This window comes from Talpa occidentalis, unplaced genomic scaffold (assembly GCF_014898055.3).
Source record: "Talpa occidentalis isolate TD23 unplaced genomic scaffold, MPIMG_talOcc4v2.1 talOcc4.2, whole genome shotgun sequence".
Classification (NCBI taxonomy): Eukaryota; Metazoa; Chordata; class Mammalia; order Eulipotyphla; family Talpidae; genus Talpa; species Talpa occidentalis.
Genome location: NW_023602073.1, coordinates 13,872,470 through 13,894,679, shown reverse-complemented (window position 1 = coordinate 13,894,679; position 22,210 = coordinate 13,872,470). Strand labels below are relative to the sequence as shown.

Genomic DNA, 22,210 nt, shown 5'->3' with positions numbered 1-22,210 from the left:
CGGCCCCCCCCGGCCCCCCCCGGCCCCCCCCCCCCGGCCCCTCCCCGGCCCCCCCCGGCCCCTCCCCCCCCCGGCCCCCCCCCCCCCCGGCCCCTCCCCGGCCCCCCCGGCCCCTCCCCGGCCCCCCCCCGGCCCCTCCCCGGCCTCATCACTTCTTCTCCGCGCTGCTTTCCAGAGCGGCCCTAGCCTTCGTTCCTCGCGCTTCTTCCACGTCACTTCCCGTCGCCCCTCACGCCTGACTGCGCCCCCCCCCGGCGCGCCCGCACGGACGTCATCACACCGCGTCCTCCCCGCGCCACCCCGGCCGCCGGGCAGCGGGCCGGCCCTTCGCCGAGCCTTTTCCCCCCGGAGCCTCCGCGTCCTCGCCCTTCAGGCTCAGCGCCCGTAATGGCGTGAGGTGCGCCGAGCGACCCGATAAGGCCACGGACGGAGAGGCTGCGGCGGCGAAGGGCGGGCGAGGCCAAGGGAGGACATCGTCTTGCCGCCATGGCCAGGGCGGTAACGCGGGGCCCTCGGGAGCCGGGGCGGGCGCGGCGGCGCGGCGTGGGGAGGAAGGAGCGGCTCCCGGGGCGGGATTGCGGGGGGCGCCGCCCTGTGGCGCGGGCCGGCGCCGCGGAGAGAGGGAGGAGTGATGGCTGCTCCGGCCGTGATGAAGGGGCGAAGTGAGAGGCCCAGGGCCCGCGATCGTGGACCCGGCGAGGATGGAAGACGCCAGGCGGGCCCGAGTACTGGAAAAGAGACGGGCACGCGACACACCGACAGGCCGAGGAGGGCCAGGCCGGGCGGACAGCGGTGCCTGGCAGGGAGGGGGCGTGTGGCGCAGTCGGAGACTAGAGACGCCAGTTCTGCGGCAGAGGGGAGAGGAGCAGAGCCAAGCAGAGAGGGAGGAGTGAAAGGGGACGGAGTTTGTGCGAAAGGCTTGAGGATACCTGGATAGAAGTGTTATAGGGCAGCCCCCATACAAAACGGGGTGCCTGGGCGTGGGTCCTCACCCGCGCTTAAAAGGACTTGCCAATACTCTACTGCAGGCACACGCGAAAGGTTAATAAGAGGTTTATTTACAAGGGAAGGGGAAATGTACAACTCAAGGAGAAAAGTGGGAGACAAAGTTTTAAATGAGGCCGACCCTATCCGCCGATCTCGAATCCCAAATGGCACTCAGAGCTGGCTGCAAGCCAGGAGCCATGAAGCCAGGAGGCGAGGGACAGCGAGCCTGACTAAGGCCCACGTGTTTGGTTTTTATGTCCAACCTGGCTGCCCAACTCCACCCTCAGGTCCCAGCCACCCTCCCTTTGGCGGTGATGGGATTTGTCTTTCCCAATGTCTTGATGGCTTTGGTCTGGAGTGGGGGTGGGGTCCACAAAGCCTGTATGGGATTAACTCAGGACATCATTTCCCCCTAACAGAAAGACACGTGGGCAAGTAGGGGATGAAATACCCGCTCATTCATTCCTGGGAAAGTCAACTCATACCACCCTTCTGCAGACATCCTGGCGGTTAAAATAGTTTTATTTCATTTTAAATAGCCTTTCTTTTTTGGGACATGACCTAAGGACATGCTTTGAAATACAGGTAACAGCCTGTGTAAAAATGTTCACCAGCACTTTATTAGAATGGGATTGGAAACAATCTAAATGAAAATCCCAGGGAGTGGTTAAATAAATTACAGTATATAAATAAGATGTAGCTATTAGACACAATAATTTTGGATAATTTTTGATGATGTAGAAAATACATTGCAGGGTCTCCCTGGTGGCACAAGGGGTTAAGATGCAACCTATGAAGCTATCTGCAGGCTCTGCAGCAATAGTTTGATCCCCAGCCGGCCAGGGAGCTACCCACATGGTGCAGCAGACCTCTCCTGTCTCGCCTGCTGCTCCCCTCAGCAGTGTATTTCAGTCAGTCTGTCTGTTCCTCTCCTGGCCCTCTCTGGTGAATCCTCTCACCCCCTGCACCTCTGGCCTGTACCCCAGCTCTTGTATGCATAAATAAATGAATCTTGGGGGAAAAAAAGAAAATACATTACATAATAAAGTGGAATACAAAATCCCAGAGATAATGTAACTCCAGTAAGAAGGAAAATATTAACACAATATACACTCCTTAACCCTTATGTGTATGTGGAATGGAAAAATTATTACTTTGCATCAGTTGGATTATTATAATGCAGTGAAAATAATTAGGCTCTAGCTGCATCTGATAATATAATCTTGCCTACATATTGTTGAAAGAGTCAAGACATAAACATAGTATGACTTATTTAAATTTTAAAAAGCAGAGAAAATTAAAATTATGTTTTAACTACATTTAGTGATATATACTTAGGTGATAAATTGTAATGCAGAGCAAGGGAAATAATTTTGATTAATGTCATAATGGTGCTCACTTATGGAGTAGAAAGGGGATTATTATATGATGTCATTTTATATTTCTTGGCCTGGTTAATGGGAGTTCACTGTAATTCTCAAATTCTATATCTTTACTATCTGCCCTTCCACACAAGTTTAATAGTTCACAATTGAAAATATTGGAAGATACTAGGAAGTAAGCTATCTCAAAAAGATTTATTTATGCATACAAGAGCTGGGGAACAGGCCAGAGATGCGGGGGGTGAGAGGATTCACCAGAGACAGTAGGGAACAGAACAGGCAGATCAACTGAAGTACACTGCTGAGGGGAGCAGCAGGCGAGACAGGAGAGGTCTGCTGCACCATGTAGGTTGTTCCCTGGCCGGCGGGGTGGAGGTGGGGGGGGGGATCGAACTTGTGCTGCAGAGGCTGCAGATTGCTTCACAGTGCAGTGCTTAACCCCTTGTGCCACGGAGAGGCCCCGAAAGTAAGCTATCTCATAAAAGTATCTTGATGGAACATCGTTGACGATAATTCATTATATTATTTGCAAAATGTCTATAATGTGCACATTTTATTATCAGAATCAGTCAATTGAAGCTCATGGAAAAATCATTGCTGAAATTACCTCCCTGCTCTGTGGCAGGTGAAAAGTAACTGGTACATTTTTTTTTTTACTGTCTTAAGAACCCCACTGTGGTTATAGAAAAATACTTAAAGGTGGAAATACGGGCTCCTGCTAGTCAAGCAGGCGTGGGCAGCAAAGCAGCATTTGGAGCTTTAATGTCAAGGTCATCTCGTTTTATTTTAGTGACAGGGTTTGGGTTTCTAGCCTGAAACTCTGGTCCTGCTAGTTTCCAAATCCAAATAAACATATTTTGTGTTTTTGATTCATTTTTATATTTAGAAATTTATGCTGTTTAATCCACAGCTTTGTATAGGTTTAGTTCAAAAACAGTGAAAGGGCGGCATGAATTCAAAGTTTGGGCTTTTCAGCTTTCCAAATACAGGAGCTCTGTAATTTGTACACATTCTTCTGTGGGCAGAACAAGACAAAATTATGAGTGGAGCCTGACATTTCATAAAACAAAATTTTATATATAACTGAAAGATCCTTCCTGTGAGTAGTTAATTGCCTTTACAGAAAGAAAGAAAAAAAAAAAATAGAACAGAATAGAACAAAATTCCTGTGTTACAAAGCAGCTTGTCACACATCAATATGAATTCAGTGTCCTGGCAAACAACATGAAATAAAAACGCACCACTGCCCACCCTCAGGAGCCTTGCCCTGCAGCGCTGCGCTCAGGACACCCCCGTCCTGCTGGGCAGGCTGCTGCTGCCACTGACCGAGGCCTCGCGGTCACCTGAGCCTGCCTACCCCTTCTCTGACCTGAACTCCACCTGGGGCGTGTGACAAGCCCTGTCTCCGACAGAGCCCGCAGGTGATCGCGGCCTGCAGCGCGGGCCCCCATTCACCAAGGGCCCTGACCTTGGAGAGGGGGGTGGGGGGGTACAGCTGCTCTAGCACTGCCCCCCAGAAGGCAGAGATCAGCCAGATCTGGGAGTCCACTCTGCATTTCATAAGGAGAGAGGAGCTGACAGCAAGGACCCCGAAGACTCATCCAAAAGAAGGGCTTTAGGGCCAGACAGGCCCAGGTGGGGGGTCAAGACTTTGTCTTCCAATTCGTGAATCAGTTTCCCTGTCTACACCAGGGTAGTGTCCCCTCTGTATTAGAGGTGTGCACTGCAGATTCATTCCCCATTTATTTTCTGAGGGTACAAGCTGAGACAACAGCTCACAGAACACAGGGGACCGGTGAGTTACACAGGCAACTTCAGCAGGTGGCCCCCAGGACTGACAGTCTTCCCTGTAAGGACACCATTATGCACACTTAGTGGGGCGTGGTGGGGTGTCAGGCAGGGCTACATAGAGAGTAGCTAATCTGGACTGACTCTTGGAAAATGGAATCAGGTGAACCAGAGGAGAGAAAAGAGGAAAATGAGCAGGTAAGAGAGGCCCGAGACCTGGGAACACGAGGGGCAGATAGCAAGTCTCATCAACTGAGTTTAGAGGCTTGGATTTATCCTGAGACAGCGGGAACCAATTTAAAGCCTTAAGGCCTTGAATAAGGACGTGACACGTAGGTTTGCCTTTTGTAAGGGGCGGCGAGGCCAGAGGGAGGCTGCAGATGGCCCTCGGGACCGTTTGGTTCCTTCCTTTTCTCTCCCCAGCTCTGCACAGACAGCAGAGCGTGCTGAAGACGTGAAGTCAGCCCACCCAAACTAATAATATGCTCTTGCTCTCCTGTTAGCAAAGTCAGACAAAAGTGGAGTTTCAGAAGCGCAGTTCTCTGGAAAAATGGATGAAAAAGGCCCTGAAGTTTTCAACGGAGGGTGGCCAACTTTCCTGAGCTGACAAGTTGTATTTCGAGAGCAGGTCCGGAAGATGGTTGCTGTCCTTGATGTGACATCTTCTGGCTGAATCAAAATTAGCCACTTTATGGGCATATATCAACTGTACTATTCAGTCTTAGACATGAAGGAAATTCTGATACTTGCTACAACGTGTAGGAGGCTTAGAGTCATTACGCTAAGGGCAATAAGTTACCCAGACACAAAAGGACAAACAGAAATTCATCTCCTGTGCGTATCCAGAGAGGTAGAATTCAGAAACAGAACATGGAATGTGGTTGCCAGGGGATGCGGGGGAAGAAAGGTACAGTTAGTGCTTCGTGGGTAGAATTTCAGGGGGGAGTGAAAAGGCTCTGGAGACGGAGGTTGTTCAGAGGTAAATGTTATGTCAATTTTATCAAAATAAAAGAAATACTTGAAGTGCTGACAAGTGACCATATCCATGAACACGTGAAATGAGTCTGAAAAGCTGTCAGCAGAGTGGAGATGCCCAGCTCAGCTCACCTCCTCCTCATACTTATACCCAAATCACCCCTGTAGGGTAAAGAAAATATCAGGCTTTTCTGCCCTTCCGCCATCAGGATAGATGATGGATCTTTGTCCTGAATGCATGCCTGATGGCGGGCACCTGGAATAGGGTGTGGGCATAGGTAGATGGGATTCACCTGGGCTAAGACTGTGCTTTTTGAGGGTGGCGTCACGGGGACGCCAGCAGCAGCAGTAGAAGCAGAAGCCGAAAGAGAAGCCGAGAAGCAGCAGAACGAACGCTAGAGAGCCCAGATAGAGTGAAGACTTGCTGGGGGCTGGGAGGCCTCCCAGCCCCCCAGCCAGCACCCCTGCCTGCCATATGCCTGGTGAACCCCAATAAAAGACCTGCAAAGCCACTGAGGACTCTGACTCCTCCTTTACCTGGTCTGCATGGGATCAGAAAACCTGCACCGTGCCTGTTCCTGGCCTTTACAACCCCTAAGCCAAGGCAGCAGTCTGTGTGCCCACTGAGAGGCCTGGGTCAGGAGGATGTGGCCTGTCCACGCAACGGGACACTATTCAGCCATGTGAAGAGACAAAATATTACCAGCGACAACAAAATGGAAGGAATTTGAGGGGCTCCTTGGTAATAAAGCCAGTGAGAATGACAAAGACAAATGTTGGCTGTTCACACAGCAGGTGAGAAAAAAACAAAATACTTATAAAAGCTCCAGGAGTCTATGGGAAAAGTGAGGTTTCTGAGGTTAAGAGGGAATGGGAGAGAAAGAGTCAAAGTTTAAAATTTCAGGTACTGGGCCTCCCTGGTGGCGCCTGGGTTAAGACGCAACCTATGAAGCTGTCTGCAGCCTCTGCAGAACGAGTTTGATTCCCGGCCAGGGAGCTACCCACATGGTGCGGCAGACCTCTCCTGACACCCCCCGCTGCTCCCCTCAGCAGTGTACTTTGGTCAGTCTATCTGCCTGTTCTGCTCCCCACTCTGTCTCTGGTGAATCCTCTCACACCCCGTGCGCCTGGCCTGTACCCCAGATCTTGTATGCACAAATAAATCAATATTTAAAAAAAAAATGTCAGGTGCTAATAGATATGAAGAAATGGCATGTGAAAGAGATTGAGGTGACAGAGGTGCAATTATAGAGTGATCTGGGGGGTCTCTCTGAGGGAGGACTTATTGACAATGACCTGAATAAAATGACACAGTGGGTACTTTTTCAAAGTAGAGAAAATGTGAAAATGTGTCTATTTTTAGCAATATCAATAGGGCCAGTGGGGGGAAAAAGAAAGTTGAAATAGTGACCTGTTCTTCTCATGATTACATTATAATCCACCATACAAATGATCATTTCATTTTTCCCTTGGGTGATACCACCAAACACTTCAGCTCTGAGAACACAAGCATGTACACACCCATGCAGGGAACGCACGATGGAGGTGGTCACACAACGCATGAACATGAAAACCTGCATGAAAGAGTCAAACCGAAAAGACCCCCCAGACGGTTGGCGTGTGCACACACTAAACGCAGCAAGTTTGTGAAATGATTAACAGTCTTAGGAACAATTTCAAAGGAGAAAAGTCAATCAGAATGGAAGAGCTGATGTCACACAGTGGGAGCAGGTGTTGAAAGTTGAAAGGGGCCCGTGGATTGGATTCTAACATGCAAACGAGTGATTGCCTCACTGTGTTTAGGTTGGGGCTCCCTGGGAGAGTGTCTGTTTCAGTAAAACATAATGGGATATTTCATGTCAAGTAATGTATGGGGGCAAAGTGTGACTGCTGGGGAACATGACTATAGAAATATTAAGTATTTGTATTGTGATTAGTTTTTTTTTAAAGATTTATTTATGCATACAAGAGCTGGGGTACAGGCCAGAGATGCGGGGGGTGAGAGGATTCACCAGAGACAGAGTGGAGAACAGAACAGGAAGACTGATGAAATACACTGCTGAGGGGAGCAGCGGGCGAGACAGGAGAGGTCTGCTGCACCATGTGGGTTTCTCCCTAGCCTGCCAGGGATCGAACTCATGCTGCAGAAGCTTCGGATTGTTTCATAGTGCACTGCTTAACCCTTGTGCCACCAGGGAGGCCCTGTGATTAGTTTTCTGGACATTTGAAGTAACTGGAGAGTCAACTACTTCTCAAATGCCACTCCAAAACCAACAGAGAAGACATCAAAATGTATTAGCAGGCCAAGCCCTGACTACATACTGCCTGTGCAATGTTGCTGACTAAGTGTCTGTGTAGGAGTCACACATAATTAAGAGGCACTGTGGGAAGGTTCTATTGGTGGCCACCAGGTCCCAGGTGTTGCAGATGACCCAGCAGAAACTGCAGGATTTTTGCACTTGCAGTTTTCCATATCACTCCACCAAAGGATGTTAGAAAAAGATGAAATCAGTAAAGTTACAGAACACAAAATCAATACACAAAACTCAGCAGCATTTCTGTATACAACCACCAACCCATCAGGAAGAGAAAATAAGAGAACAATCCCATTTGTAATGCATTGAAAGGAACAAATACCAAGGAAGGCACATAACCAGGTGGTGAAAGACCTGCTCCCTGCAAGGTGTAAAGCACTCTGACAACACAAGGAAATGCAAAGATAGTCTGTGCTTGTGATTGCAAATATGTTGTTAAAAGGTCCAGACCCCACCAAAGCACCTACAGATTCAGGGCAACACCGGCCATGTCCCAAGAGCATTTCTCAGAGGAATAGGAGCAACCACAAGGTGGTTCATGGGGCACCCACAGACCCGGAGCAGCTGGTTCTCTCTGAGGAGGGAGTTATTGACAATGACTTGCATGAAGTGACACAGTGGGCACTTTTTCAAGCAGAGAGAACCTCAAGTGCAAAAGCCCTGACCCTGAAAATGGGTCTCAGAGGGAACCCCCATGCTGCAGAGCTGCGCCATGAGAACAGGAGGAGTTGGCAGCTCTTCTGCCTGCCCAGGACTAAGTGGTTGTTTCTTTTCACAAACCCTTTCCCTTGGCAAAGCAGCAGGCGCAGCTCTCAGCCCACCTGTGTCTACTCAGGGGCCTCTTTTTTTTCTTTCTCCTTTTGCTAACAAGCCTGTCTTTTTTAAATGTGGGGAAAAAAAGAACTGTGCAGTGTAGGGATGAGTAGTGTCAGGTGTTTTGAAGAAAAGGCTAGAAAAGTGAAGTTTACAGAGGGTGGCGTATTTTACATAGAATGATCTGGGGAGGTCTCTCTGAGGAGGTAGTTATTTGGTAGGGAAGTAAGAGAACAGGCATTTCCAGCAGAGAGAATCAAGTGCAAAATCTCTGAGGTTTGACAGTCTTTCTAGTACCATATCAATAAGGCCAGTGGAAAAAATATAGAAATAAAATTGAGAAATAAAAACAAATACTGGCCTGCTTTTCTCATGGTTGTAGAACAGGCAACATAAAAATCATAACATAATTTCATTTTTTCCTTGTTTGAAAGCCACTACAGTAGTCAACTCCAAGTCTGAAGGAACACATTCACTTTTTTAAAATTTATTTATACAAGCACTGGGTACAGGCCAGAGCGCAGGAGGGTGAGAGGATTCACCAGAGACAGAGCAGGGAGCAGAACAGGCAGACTGATGAAATACACTGCTGAGGGGAGCAGCGGGTGAGACAGGAGAGGTCTGCCGTGCCATGTGGGTAGCTCCCTGGCCGGCTGGGAATTGAACTGGCACTGCAGAGGCCGTGGACAACCTCACGGTACTGCACTCAACCTGCTGTGCCACCGGGGAGGCCCAGGAACACATTCACTTTCAAGCAGACCTTCAAGCAAAAGGAACTATGGATGTGTCAAAAAAAAGAACGCCTAAACCTGAAAACCACCTAAGAGAAAGAGACCATACACAAAAGTCCACCCAGTTGGAGTCAGCCGTGCACTTTAAATCCATCAAGGCTCTGAAAGTGAGGCAAAGACTCAGGAACAATTCCAGGGAAAGGAAAGTGGATGTGAATGGAATAAAACTTTTCCACACAGGTGGGACAGATGATGACAGTAGAAATGGGTCTGTGGTTTGTATTATAACATGGAAACCATGATAATTTACTCATTGTGTAACAGGATGTTCCCCAGGAAAGGGGGAGGTTCCAGGTTCCCCGCCCCACCCAAGGGAGGGTGGAGCTGAATAGGGAGAAAAGAAGCTGCAGAAGAGACTGAGGAAGGAAGCAGGATGGAGCCAGGAGGAGACCTGGAGGAGGCGCATGGAGCAGAGAGACACGTGAAGAAACCAGCTAGGTGACACAGATGGTGAGACCCGTGGGGAGGTGACCATGGCATCTTTTATCTTGATGTTGATTTTGCTCTTTTCCTTCCGGGCTTGTCTGGTTGTTTCTGACCCTTTTCTGTGGGTCCCCACTGGAAGGTGCTTTTTGACTTGTGGCAGGCTTTGGGGCCTTGCTCTGGGCCAGTCCCATTTGGGTGGACTTTTACCCACGAGGGGACGGGTAATTTTGGGTGCTTGATTTAAAAGCTATAGTCTTTGCCTTTCCTGTATTGTTTCCTAATTGGATTAAAGTTCCTTCCCATTAAAGTCTCATATGTTTTGTGTTGATGTGGCGGATGGCAGAACCCATTTAGAGCAGGCAGGTTTGCAGGGTCTGGGCTGCCCCTCTCCCTGCCCAGTAACAACTGGGGGTTATGTGGTGGGTCCCTGGAATATTTCGGTTAAATGCACAGTGGTATATTGTAATGAAAACACCAGAATGTTTCAAGTTATGTCAAATATGCGCTAAAGTAATGATGCCGGGAATCTTTGTATAAAGAGGACTTGTACTGCTATTAGAGGTTTCTGTGCTTTTGAAGTAATTGGAAATAAGTTATTATTTTCAAATGCCTCTCCAGAAAAACAGAAAAGAGGTTGAAATTCATTATGGAACACAAGCCCCGACCATATCCAATGCACCCACTGTCATGGAGCTGAGCGAGCTTGTAGGAGATTCTATCAGGAGACAGTATGTCTTGGGTGTTGCAGATGACCCAGGATTTTGTACAAATAGTGGGATATTATAAATTCCAAATTCTACATCACTCCACCGAAAAGAAAAACTATTACAAAAGATGGATTCAGTGAAGTTACAGAACACAAGATCACTACACAGAACTCAGTTGCGTGTCTATCATCTAACAATGGCCCATCAGAAAGAGTCATCAGGAAAACAGTTCCATATACAATTGCATCCAAAGAACAAAATACTGGGAATACATTGAGCCACCAAGAAAAATTCTGCAATAAAGAACTAGAAATTACTGTTGGGAAAAAAAAAAAAAACGGGGTGGGGGTGCTTGTGGAATAAAAACACTCCTGAGAGTGAAAGGTTCGGCGCGGTGCAGAAAAGGGGAGCCAGGCTCAACCTTCTCAAAGGAAGGGAACATTTATTGAACCCCCGGGCGAGCTTCAGGGACCCAAAGTGGGGGTCCGTGAAGTCCGCCCGTCGTCAGGGGAAAGTCGCTCTTACAGGGTGAGGAGAGGTCAGGTGGGAGAGCCGGGTTGGCAGGGCTGGACACAGGTTTAGGCGCAACACAGTTGTTTTTCGTGGAGCCGAGTTGTTTTTCTCCTGTACGTTGTTTTTTCTCCTGTTCACGGCTTCAGTTTTGGCATGACGGTCTCAGTGGTCCTGGGGTCAGGGCCTTTGCAGGGTAAGGAAAGCATCGGGCTTTTCTGCCCTCCCGCCATGAGGACTGATGATGGGTCCCTGCGGTCCTGAAGGCAGGCCTGATGGCGGCCACCTGGAGTGGGGGGTGGGCGTGCGCAGGTGGGTGCACCTGGGCTGAGACTGGCTTATAAGGGCAGCATCACGAGGACGCCAGGAGGAGCAGAGACAACAAAAGCGAAAGAGAAGCGGAGCCCACCAGAGAGCCCAGAAAGAGTGAAGGCTTGCCGGCCCCCCGGCCCCCCAGCACCCCTGCCTGCCGTGGACAAGGTAAATCCCAGTAAAAGCCTGCAAAGCCACGGAGAGCTCCAGGACTCTCTCCTCCTTACCCCGTCTGCTCCGGTCATAGAGATCCTGCTCTGTGCCCTTCCTGCCCCTACAGGAAGTGTGGGCTTCCGCATTCCTGGCCCCTGCATGGACCTTTCATACCAGCCTTTTGTGGATAGGAAAAGGGGCGGCGGTGCTGTGTTCGGCTACTTCCCGCCGGAAGGGGGCGAAGACCAAGGGGGTGGCTCAGGCCTGGTGATGAGGGTCTTCTGCAGGGATGGGAGAATACAGGTGGAGAAGGAGTTGGTTAAAGGTGGTCCAGGACATTTCCTGAACGCGAGCCTGTGAGAACTTTAGGCGGCAAGGAGCGAAAAGAAAAAATAAGGTTATCATTAGTATTGATGATAACCATTTAGTGGAGAGTTGGCGCCCCCGCTTTTCCTACAAACAACATTCTTCCCTGGGGAACAGGCAGGTGCCCCCCTTATCAGCCGATAACAAGTCCAGAGCCCGCCGGGTTTGGAGAGTGACCTGTGCCAGGAGGTGAGCTGTCTTTGTAATGATGCTAAAGACACAGAGGTTTTTTCTAAGGAGGCATCTATTCGTTCATGAAAATCCTGGGCAGAAATAAGGCTGCGAACCAGGGCCCCACCTATGGCCATGATCGATGACGCCATCATTGCAACCATGACTGGAAGAAAGGCCGCCCGCTTAGTCTGGTGTGGTGAGAGTAGCCACCCAGCTCAGATCATCCGTACAGAGTTACCTGTGGGACCCCCAGGACTTGGATACATGGGCCTGGAGTGGGAGAATGAATGCACCGAGGGAGAGAGCCATTGCACCAGAAAAGGTTCCCCTTGTTGTTTGGAGCGCAGAAGTCACCGAAATGTTAGACGTGCAGGAGTGAAAGCAGACAAGGGCGTCAGTTTGCTAGCAGGGGCAGCTGTGATCAGAGTCCCGTAGGGGGACTGAGAGTTGGGGAGTCTGGCAAGCAGCACCTATTATCCTGGTCGTAGTGGCATTGAGAGTAATTGGAGCTGCCGCCAGTAGAGGCCTCTGAAGGGAAGCGCAGAGGAAACAGGAGGAGGTGTGAGTCCCGAAAGAGTCATTGAGGAAGGTTATAGTGTTTTGGATGATATGGATCCAGGTTAAGGGTGTTTGGGTCTTTTCTGGTGATGTCAGCTGTTTTGCAGACTTGTTCTGAGTGAAGGATATCTTGGCAGACCTGGACGGGAGCATTTTGTGCTGGGACATACTCCCTGGAAATGGACAAGGTTGCCACTGGGTAGGAGTGAAAGCCCGTATAGACTGTGCCTGGATTCCCTGCACCCAGCGTTGGTCCCAGGGATCTGAGATCGTGTAATTAATTTGGGTTGAATAGAAACCGCTGCCATGGTAAACAGGGGAGAACATCTCGTAAGGGCCTGAGTAATGCATCTTGCACCAACGGTAGGGGCACCCTCCGTAACCTTTGTATGTATTTCTGCAGGATTCTAGGGTTTGGTCATAGAAGAAGCAGAATAGAGCCTCAAGCGGGTTTGAGACTGAGGTATGTCTTAAGATGAGAGAAGGGGGTTTTGAACAACCTGTCTGTGGGCAGTCTTTGTGCCCAGCAAGTGGGTGGTCTCAGTAGACCCTGAGACATAGGTCTCCCTAACTTTGAATTTCCATACATAGGACACTGGGAGAGATCGTGACAGGAGGAAATGCGCATCCCAGTAGGACCCAGGTTATGACGTACATACTGTCTGTCTTCAGGGGCACGTTTGACCCGTGATAGCTGGTGCCCGGAGGGGTCTCCCAAAAGTTTTACGGCTGTAGGCGTGGTGAGAATGACCGTGTGTGGGCCAGTCCACCGAGGCTGCAGTGGCTTTAGTTGAAGCAATTTGGGCAGGACTTGGTCTCCCGGATGCAGTGCTGGGCAAGGTTGGTGGAGGTTCGAAGCAGGACTGGGAAGTACCCGTCTGCGTGTTCCCGGAGCAGTTGCCTGAGTAGGGAGCATAGGGGAGACAACCAGCAAGCGGGGAGGGGGATGGGTAGGTCATGATTAAGGTCGTGGTTAAGGAGAAAGGGGCTGATGAAAAGGGGTCCTCTCGGAGTGGCTCGTATCCTAGTGAGAGTCGGTGGGAGAAGTTCGACTCAGGACTTACTGAGCTCTAACGAGAGATTTGTCAGGTGATTCTTGATTAGCCCATTGGGGCGCTCCACTTTCCCTGAGGATTGTGGGTGGTGGGGAATGTGAAGCTTCCAGGTGATACCCAGAGCCACGGAGACCTGCTGAGTAATCTTTGAGATAAAAGCTGGACCCTTATCAGATTGGAGAGGAGTGGGGAGGCCAAAGCTCGAGATAATGTGGTTAAGAAGGGCCTCAGTTACCACCTGAGCCTTTCTCTAGCTGCAGGGAAGGCCACGACCCAACCTGTTATTAGGTATTTAACCTTTTTGTTTTGTGAGTAGGGAGGTGAGTGAAGTCAACCTGCCAATCCTGTCCGGGGAAGTGTCCACGCAGTTGGCGAGCTGCAAAAGAAGGTGGGCCACCTCCCCCTTGAGGTGACGCATGAGCACAGGCTGACAACGGGAACATTCTGCCAGACTTCTGCACTCAGGGAGGGGTGGAAGAAGAGCGAACTCAGGACTTAGGTAAGTGGGCGCCACCCGATGTGGAGGGTATTGTGGGCTTGTTGAATGACCCAGTCCGCCTGCTTGGCAGGTAAGGCCAGTTTGTTATTTACATAATCCAGCCCTGGGCTACTTCAGTCCCTCCTTTTGTCGTCAGGAATTGGCATTCATGAGGCTCCTAAGCCGGAGTGATGGAGGGGACAGATAGAGACTAGGGGCAGGGTCTGCAGCAGAATCAGCTGTGAGAGCCCTTGCCGCTGCATCAGCCTTGCTAGTACCTGTGGGAACATGAGAATTGTCAGGTGGTGTCCTTTACGGTGGATAATGGCGGCTTCAGTTGGAAGCTGCAAGGCTGCTAGAAGCGTAAGGATAAGTTTAGCGTTAATGATGGGAGACCCCTTGGTGGAGAGGAACCCCCTTTCCTGCCAAATCGCAGCATGACGGGGAGCGATTAGGAAGGCATATATTTTTTATTTATTTATTTTTATACAAGAGCTGGGGTACAGCCCAGAGACACGGGAGGGTGAGAGGATTCACCAGAGACAGAGCGGGGAACAGAACAGGCAGACTGATGAAATACACTGCTGAGGGGAGCAGCGGGCACGACAGGAAAGGTCTGCTGTGCCATGTGGGGTTCTCCCTGGCAGGCTGGGAATCGAACCAGCGCTGGCAGAGGCTGCGGACAGCTTCACAGTGCTGTGCTCAACCCGCTGCGCCACCGGGGAGGCCCTAGGAAGGCATATTTTGAATCTGTATAGATGTTGGCTTTCTTATGTTTGCTGAGGGTAAGGGCCCTATGAGTTCTGCCCTTTGGGAGGTGGTTCCACCGGGCAACTTTCCTGCCTGATGACCTGGTCGATGGTGACGATGGCACCGGCGGCCTCCGCCAACCTCGCGCATCTCCGCAAGAGCTGCCGTCTACAAGCAGCGTCCAGCAGGCATCTGGCAAAGGGGAGTCGGCCAACCCAGTCTGAAGGTTTGCATTTCGTCCAGGATTTCGGGACACGAATGAGCGGCAGAAGGGGGGCCAGAGACAGGCAGGTGAGGGGCTGGGCTGAGAGAGAATGAGACTGAGACTCACCAGAGGGTTTTCGATAACGAGCACATGGAAGTGAAAGGTTCGGCGCAGGCGCGGTGCAGAAAAGGGGAGCCAGGCTTAACTTTCTCAAAGGGAAAATGTCCTGTGCCCCGGGGCCAGCTTCGGGGACCCGAAGTGGGGGTCACTGAAGTCCACCCGTCGTCAGGGGAAGGTCGCTCTTACAGGGTGAGGAGAGGTCAGGTGGGAGAACCGGGTTGGCAGGGCTGGACACAGGTTTAGGCGCAACACAGTTGTTTTTCGTGGAGCCGAGTTGGTTTTCTCCTGTAAGTTGTTTTTTCTCCTGTTCACGGCTTCAGTTTCGGCGTGACGGTCTCAGGGGTCCTGGGGTCAGGGCCTCTTGTGCTTTTTCTATGTGGGCTTCCTCATTCCCGGCCTCTGCATCGACCTTTCGGAGAGGACCCGACAGCACAAATACACGCAAAGAGATTCTGTGCTGGGACTGGAATAAACAGTATCACTGAGAGGTGCAGACTTCCCATAGCAAAGGACAGATTCGGTTTGGTCCTGATCAAATTCCCGATGGCAATTTTCACAGAAACGACTGAAATGCGTGTGGGACCACACAGGACCAGGGAGAGCAAAAACACAATCTTGACAGTGAGGCTGGAGGCATCTTGCTCCCTGACTTCAAACTGTTACCTGGACCAAGTCTCAAGTAAAGTTATAGTTTATTAGATAAAGATAAATGTGAACACAGGAAGCGGCCTGACAGATTTTATTCTGTGAGAACTCGTCCAAAAAAACAAGCGTTTGAATTGAGTTTTTCTGGCTAGGAGGAGCGAGTCACTGACATGCAGGACGCAGTTATTCTGCCCGGGAGGGACTTCCCCAGGCCCCACCCAGCCATGTGCTGATGCTGGAGGGTTTAAACCCTTCCCTTCTACAGAACACCCGAGGAGAGGCCAAGGCTGAGCGCCCCGGGTTCCATCTTCACCCTCCGCCTCCAGGGGCGACAGCGGGGTGAGGAGCCCGCCTGGCTTCCCCTTGGGGACAAATGCCCGGGACAGAACAGGGGGGGCTGCTCAGGCCCGGCGTCTGGGAGGCGGCTTTGCCCTCCCGCCTGCTACACCCGGGGCGTGGAGCGGGGGCGTCAGCCCCAGAATGTTACCTGCGGTCCCCAAACTCTAAGGTCCAGCCACCGTGATAAACACGCGCAGATCAACAGCGCGGAAGAGGGCCCAGAAAACCCACGCCAGGTGCCATCAATTCAGCACGGAGGTGCCAGTCCACGGTGGAGGAACATGCTCAGGAGGTCACGCTTAAGCATGAACCCGGGCCACTTGGTTCCTCCAGGCCCGATTATGAACCCCAAAGACCCCCCAGTTTTCCACTTGCAGCACTTCCCGCACTGGGTCCTCGGAGGGGACCCCCTCCGCATTCAGGGACCCACAGGGAGATGTTCTCACCTTCCCCTCCCCCGGCCCCAGGAGGTCCCAGATCGACGTGCAGATGCGTCCTGTTGAAACTGGGTTCCCACCCGCGCAAACTTGACTCCGGGTCTCCAGCCGCGCCGGCGTGGAGCGCGAGGCGGCTGGGCTGAGCGCGTGCGCGGTGAAAGGGCCCCTACAGGTGCACGGGAAGGGAAGGTGCACCGGGCACACCTGAGCGCCCTCACCGTGGCCAGGCCCTCGGGCTACAGCCCGACAGTTTGGAAATTCAAACTGAAAGGGAGGCAAATATCCCATCCCTTCTCCAAAAACAGTGCAATGGGAAAGTTCAAGAAGCCATTAAAATGGAAAATTGAGTCTATTTGGATTTCAAAATTTGCTCAGGATTATTTAGGAGTGACCACAGATGACTACAAACTGGTTTGTAGTGGAAGGCGGCTGGCGCCTTCCACCGCAACAACAGCTCGCTCCTCTCCCTTTCGCCTCTTACCGGTCCTCGCCACTAGGTGGCGCGCCCTCCTTGTCTCTGCACCTGCCCAAGGTGACCCTTTCTGTCCCGCAACCTTCATTCCTCAGGCCCTCAGGCACCATGGACCCTGCAATTGTTACATTTCATTTTATGTGTAATATATATTGTCATTTATTTAAGCATTCCCTAACATATACTGCAATTTATTTAACCTCATCACCCCCCCCCAGGTTGCCATTTACATTGTTTCCAAGTATTTGTTACTATTGTCAAAGTGCTGGTGAACATTTTTACCCATAATTTTATCTGTATTTGAAAGCATTTCCCTAGGTCATGTCCCAAAAATAGAATGACTATATCAAGCAGTGTAAATATTCTAAATTCACAGTTCTCTGCAGAACAGATACTAACGTATTCTTTTTTTTAAAGATTTATTTATGCATACAAGAACTGGGGTACAGCCCAGAGGTGTCCAGTGAGAGGATTCACTAGACAGTGGGGAACAGAACAGGCACATTGACCCAAGTACACTGCTGAGGGGAGCAGCGGGCGAGTCAGGAGTGGTCTGCAGCGCCACCTGGGTTGCTCCCTGGCGGGCCGGGGGATCTGCAGGGCTGCGACAGCTTCACAGCTTGCGTCTTAACCCCTTGTGCCACCAGGGAGGCCCCCATGTATTCTTTTCTTAACAATGAATGAAAGTACATATTTTACCTTGCCCTTGCCAACACTTCATTCTTTCTGTCTTCAAGGATTTTGATACAAACTTTGCACCAGAAACAAATTCACCAGAAAGTTTTATTATGTGTAAAAAATATTTAGCTACTTGAGACCCTCAACATTAAACAGCATTAACGCAGCAGAAATAATGAAAAAATGAAAACACCCCTGAATTTTAGGAGGTGAAATAGAAGAGCAAAGGAATAAAATGGAGCAGAATGACCAGCTGCTCGCCATACACTTGTTCTCTTCGGATCACACGATGAGATCACATTCAGTGGACCCCATGGCAGCTGGAGCAGGATGGAGTTCTGGCCAGCTGAATGGGGAAGGAAAAGAAGTCCAGTAATAAAACCTCCCACTCCTCATCCAGTATTCTCCTTCCCCATCCTTTGGCTGCATGCAGATGACTTCACGGACACACAGGAGGACAAAATCACCGTATGAAGCGCCTTAGCTCCTAAATGATCACATGGGATACCGCCTAGCCAGAGAGCCCCTGAAATGAGAGAGGGATGGATTTGATAGATGGAAGTATCTGGAATTCCAGGTTTCGTATGTTGCAGCAGCTGGGTTCATTTACTAAGCATTACAAATGATTTGAGTAATAACTATTGTAGACACTTTGTTAAATGTGTTGTGTTTTCTTATTCTATACCATTCTTTTATTTTTTTAAAGATTTATTTTTATACAAGAACCAGGGTACAGGTCAGATGCGCGGGAGGGTGAGAGGATTCACCAGACACAGAGCGGGGAGCAGAGCAGGCAGATGGACCGAAGTACACTGCTGAGGGGAGCAGCGGGCGAGACAGGAGAGGTCTGCTGCGCCATGTGGGATTCTCGCTGGCCGGCTGGGATCAAACCCGCACTGCAGAGGCTGCGGACAGCTTCACAGTGCAGCGCTCAACAGCCTGCACCACCAAGGAGGCCCAATTCTATGCCATTCTTATTAATACCATCTGAAAAAGGATTTGCCCAACATGTACATGCTTCCTAAACTGAGATTACTGCTCTCCAAAGAGATGAATTGGAATAATAACTGTCTTCTGAAACTTCTTGAAGTTCTATGAACCCTAAAGCTCTACTTGGCTCTAAACAACAACTCCAGTTTCACTGTTACAATCATTTTCCTTAAACAAGGAGAAATGGAAACACTATGACCTATGGCCCTATAGACAGGTCAGTTTATGTTTGCCACGCTGTGTTCTGCTAGTTGCTACATGCATTCATTACTTAAATGAGAAAGACAATTACATTTGAAAAAAAAGCACATAAGTCTATTTTGTAACAGCATCATCAAAGTCAGTCTCTCTCCTGTTACATCCTTCTCTGATATACTAACTTGACCATTTTCTTTTTTTAATTTTTTATAATTTTTTAATTATTTTCTTAAATTAGAAATAATTGGGGCCTCCCGGGTGGCGCAGGGGTTAAAGACAAGGCTGTCAAGCTGTTGCCAGCAACTGCAGCATGAGTTCGATCCCCAGCCAGCCAGAGGACCTCTCCTGTCTTGCCCGCTGCTCCCCTCAGCAGTGTATTTCAGTAGATCTGCCTGTTCTGCTCCCCACTCTGTCTCTGGTGAGTCCTCTCACCCTTCACACCTCTGGTCTACACCTCAGTTCTTTATGCATAAATACATACATCTTTAAAAATAAATTCATAAGTTAGAAATGATTAAATCAAGGCAGAGGGGAAAAAAGGAAATAATTAAATCTATTACAGAAAAAGTACCAGTGCCGACTGCAAAGGGACTATTCTCAAGTAGAGAGGGATATAAATCTCAGAAATGTTCCTAGAGGAGCTATATTTTATTGGAGGGAGGATCTAAATTGGGTGATAAAAAGCACACAGTAATCTCATTTCACCCACTACATGATATGGGCAAGTTATACACTGAAACATAGAAGAACGAGATCTACCTTGTAACTACAATGAGGAAGGAAGCATTAAATAGAGGTGGGGTCTAGCTGGATCCTGGAAACTGAAAGGGTTTCCATGGGGAAAACTTGAGGGGAAGGCACCCAGACTGGCAGGTGTAAAGAAGAAAAGCAGGAGCTGCGGCTGGAGACTATGAGCAGCAATTTACTAGAGAGGAGGGCCCAAGGGGGACAGGCCTGGAAGCCAGGATGGAGAGATGGCTGACGTCAAACAGGAAGAAATTTAAACACTAGAACAAGAAATCTGGGCTTTCTAGAGTCAGTGGTGGGGAGCTACTGAAGGTTTCTGGGCAAGTGAAATGGCACCCGCAAAGATAATAGCAGTATTTTTTAACCTTTTATTCATTGTTGCCGTTACCATGTATTTCCCTGAGCACCAACCCCCCCCATGAAATTTTAATACTACAGATATATTGTTTATCTGTTGAAGTATAAATGTATACATAGCCATGCTTTAACACAAAAAAAACCTTTTCTCAGTCTCCAAGAACCAGTTATCACCCTTTTCAGGTTGCTATTGCCACCACCAGGTATGTATGGATGGCAGAATATGTAGAATTGGATGGAGGAACAAAGCATTTCTGTATTTCTTGTAGCATCCCAAGCAAGCAAGAATGGGTAAGACCCACGGGCCTAATGAGAAAAACTCTGGAGGCAGACTGAGCTCACACAGGAGGAGCAACCAGCAAGGACCCTAAAGTGTCACAGAAATACCCACCTGGATCTCCACAGGTGGAGGGTCCAATAAAGTAGCTGGCACCCAGGGAGAAGAATCCGAGTGGGTGATAGCAAGTATCTTGAAAAGAGATCATTGTTCAATACATCAAAAAACTTTCTAAATACATACCCAGACATAATTATGGGGAAGAAAATATTTATTTTTCATTCATCTTTTGAAGAAAACCACCATGAATTTTCAAGTTTAATTCAGTAACAAACTGGATTAACATTTCTGGGAGTTCACAATTTGAAGGCTAAGCTGCTGATGAAGGTAATATGGCTATCATTTTAATATAAATATGGGTGCGAACCCACAGGACTGTCCTGTGTTGGGTACGGTCCTTGGACAGGTATAGACCCACTAGAGCACCCCTACTGCACCCCCACAGCGCTGTTTCAGGAGCAGTATTTACCACAGTGGATTAAGTAAACATTCACAACTACCACCACAGGCTAGAATCTCTGTGCCAAACCAATAGGTTGGCATTTGAACTAGAACAAATGTCAACTGGCATTTTTTTAAAATATGCAGCTACAGAAAAGAGGAGCTCAACCTCGGTAACAATTCATAGAATGATACAAACAAAAACTTAGATGGGGGCCTCCCTGGTGGCGAAGGCAGTTGAGTGCAGCATAGTGAAGCTGTCCGCAGCCTCTGCAGTTCGAGGCCCGCTGGCTGGGGAGATACCCACATGGTGCAGCAGACCTCTCCTGTCTCTCCCGCTGCTCCCCTCAGCAGTGCATTTCAGTCAGTCTGCCTGTTCTGTTCACCACTCTGTCTCTGGTGAATCCTCTCACCCTCCCCCGCATCTGGCCTGTTTCCCAGTTCCCCAGTATAAATAAATAAATCTAAAAAAAAAAAAAAACTTAGATGTTTTGATCCATTAAAATGAACCAACTCTACCATACTGAAGCCTCTCATACTGTTTTTTGCCAGATTATCAGAAACAAAAATAATTTGTGGCGTTTTTTTTGACAATGATTTGGACAGGGAGTTATGAGCACCAGCTTTAGAGGTACATTCTCAATGAGTGTTCAAGTACTAGTACTTCTATATTGGATGATTGTGAACAAATTATTTAATCTCCATATTTCTCCATTTTAAAATGAGGGTAAGAATAATATCCTCTTACTAGGGCTTTTTGAGATAATACATATAAAACATTTAGAATTTAGAATGATGCTCTAGGGCCTCCCCGGTGGCGCAGCGGTTGAGCGCTGGGTTGCGAAGCTGCCTGCGGCCTCTGCGGCGCCGGTTCGATCCCCGGCTGCTCCCCGGCCACTGGAGGAGGGTCCCACATGGCGCGCAGACCTCTCCTGCCGCCCGCTGCTCCCCTCAGCAGTGTACTTCGGTCCTTCTGTCTGCTCTGCTCCCCGCTCTGGCTCTGGTGATTTCTCTCACCCTCCCGCGCTTCTGACTGTACCCAGTGCATGTATAAACAAAAACAAACAAGCAAAACCAGCAAAACAAATAATAAATAAAGCATGCCTCTATCAAAAAAAAAAAAAAACTATAGAATGATGCTCTAAATTTTAGCTATTATTGTTCTATTCTTGGTACATTATATATGTTTGCATGTATATGTGCATGACTTTTACTTAATTACTATATTTATTGAAAAAATACATATATTAAAACAGTGTAAATAAGGTATACACTGAAAAAGTCTCCCTTGATTATTGGTCCATCTACCCAGATATAAATATTGTTCAGAGTTTCTTGTATACCTTTTGAATACACAGAATGCACATTCTATACCTGTTCTTCTCCTCCTTACCTTAAGTACTATGTATCTTGGTGACCTTTCTATATCAGAGCCTGAAAGGATTAAAGCAATCCGTTTATAAAGGGCTTTAGAAAGTGACCTTTCTATACATAACTCCCAGGCAGGGGACTGAACTCAGGCCGCAGCGGTGGGTGATAGCATGATAGCTAGTACTGAGATTTAACCCCTCTGCCACTAGGAAGGACCCTGTAGGTCATCTTTGGTTTTTACAAAAAATAATGCTGTGGTCTTAAAGCCCAGTCACTGGAATCGGACTAGATTGACTGACTTGAAATCCCAGTGCTATCACTTATAAACTCTGA

General features: G+C 49.0%; 1 long non-coding RNA gene across 1 annotated transcript in view; it reads right to left on the bottom strand.

Annotated features, from left to right (window-relative positions):
* Nucleotides 1-17,538: 17,538 nt before the first annotated feature.
* The window catches only part of LOC119251697 (uncharacterized), a 32,280-nt gene continuing 27,608 nt past the window's right edge, over nucleotides 17,539-22,210 (bottom strand). Inside the window, exon 4 of the long non-coding RNA XR_005126573.2 lies at nucleotides 17,539-17,962. This is a non-coding gene — a long non-coding RNA (uncharacterized LOC119251697). The remainder of the gene's footprint in view (nucleotides 17,963-22,210) is intronic.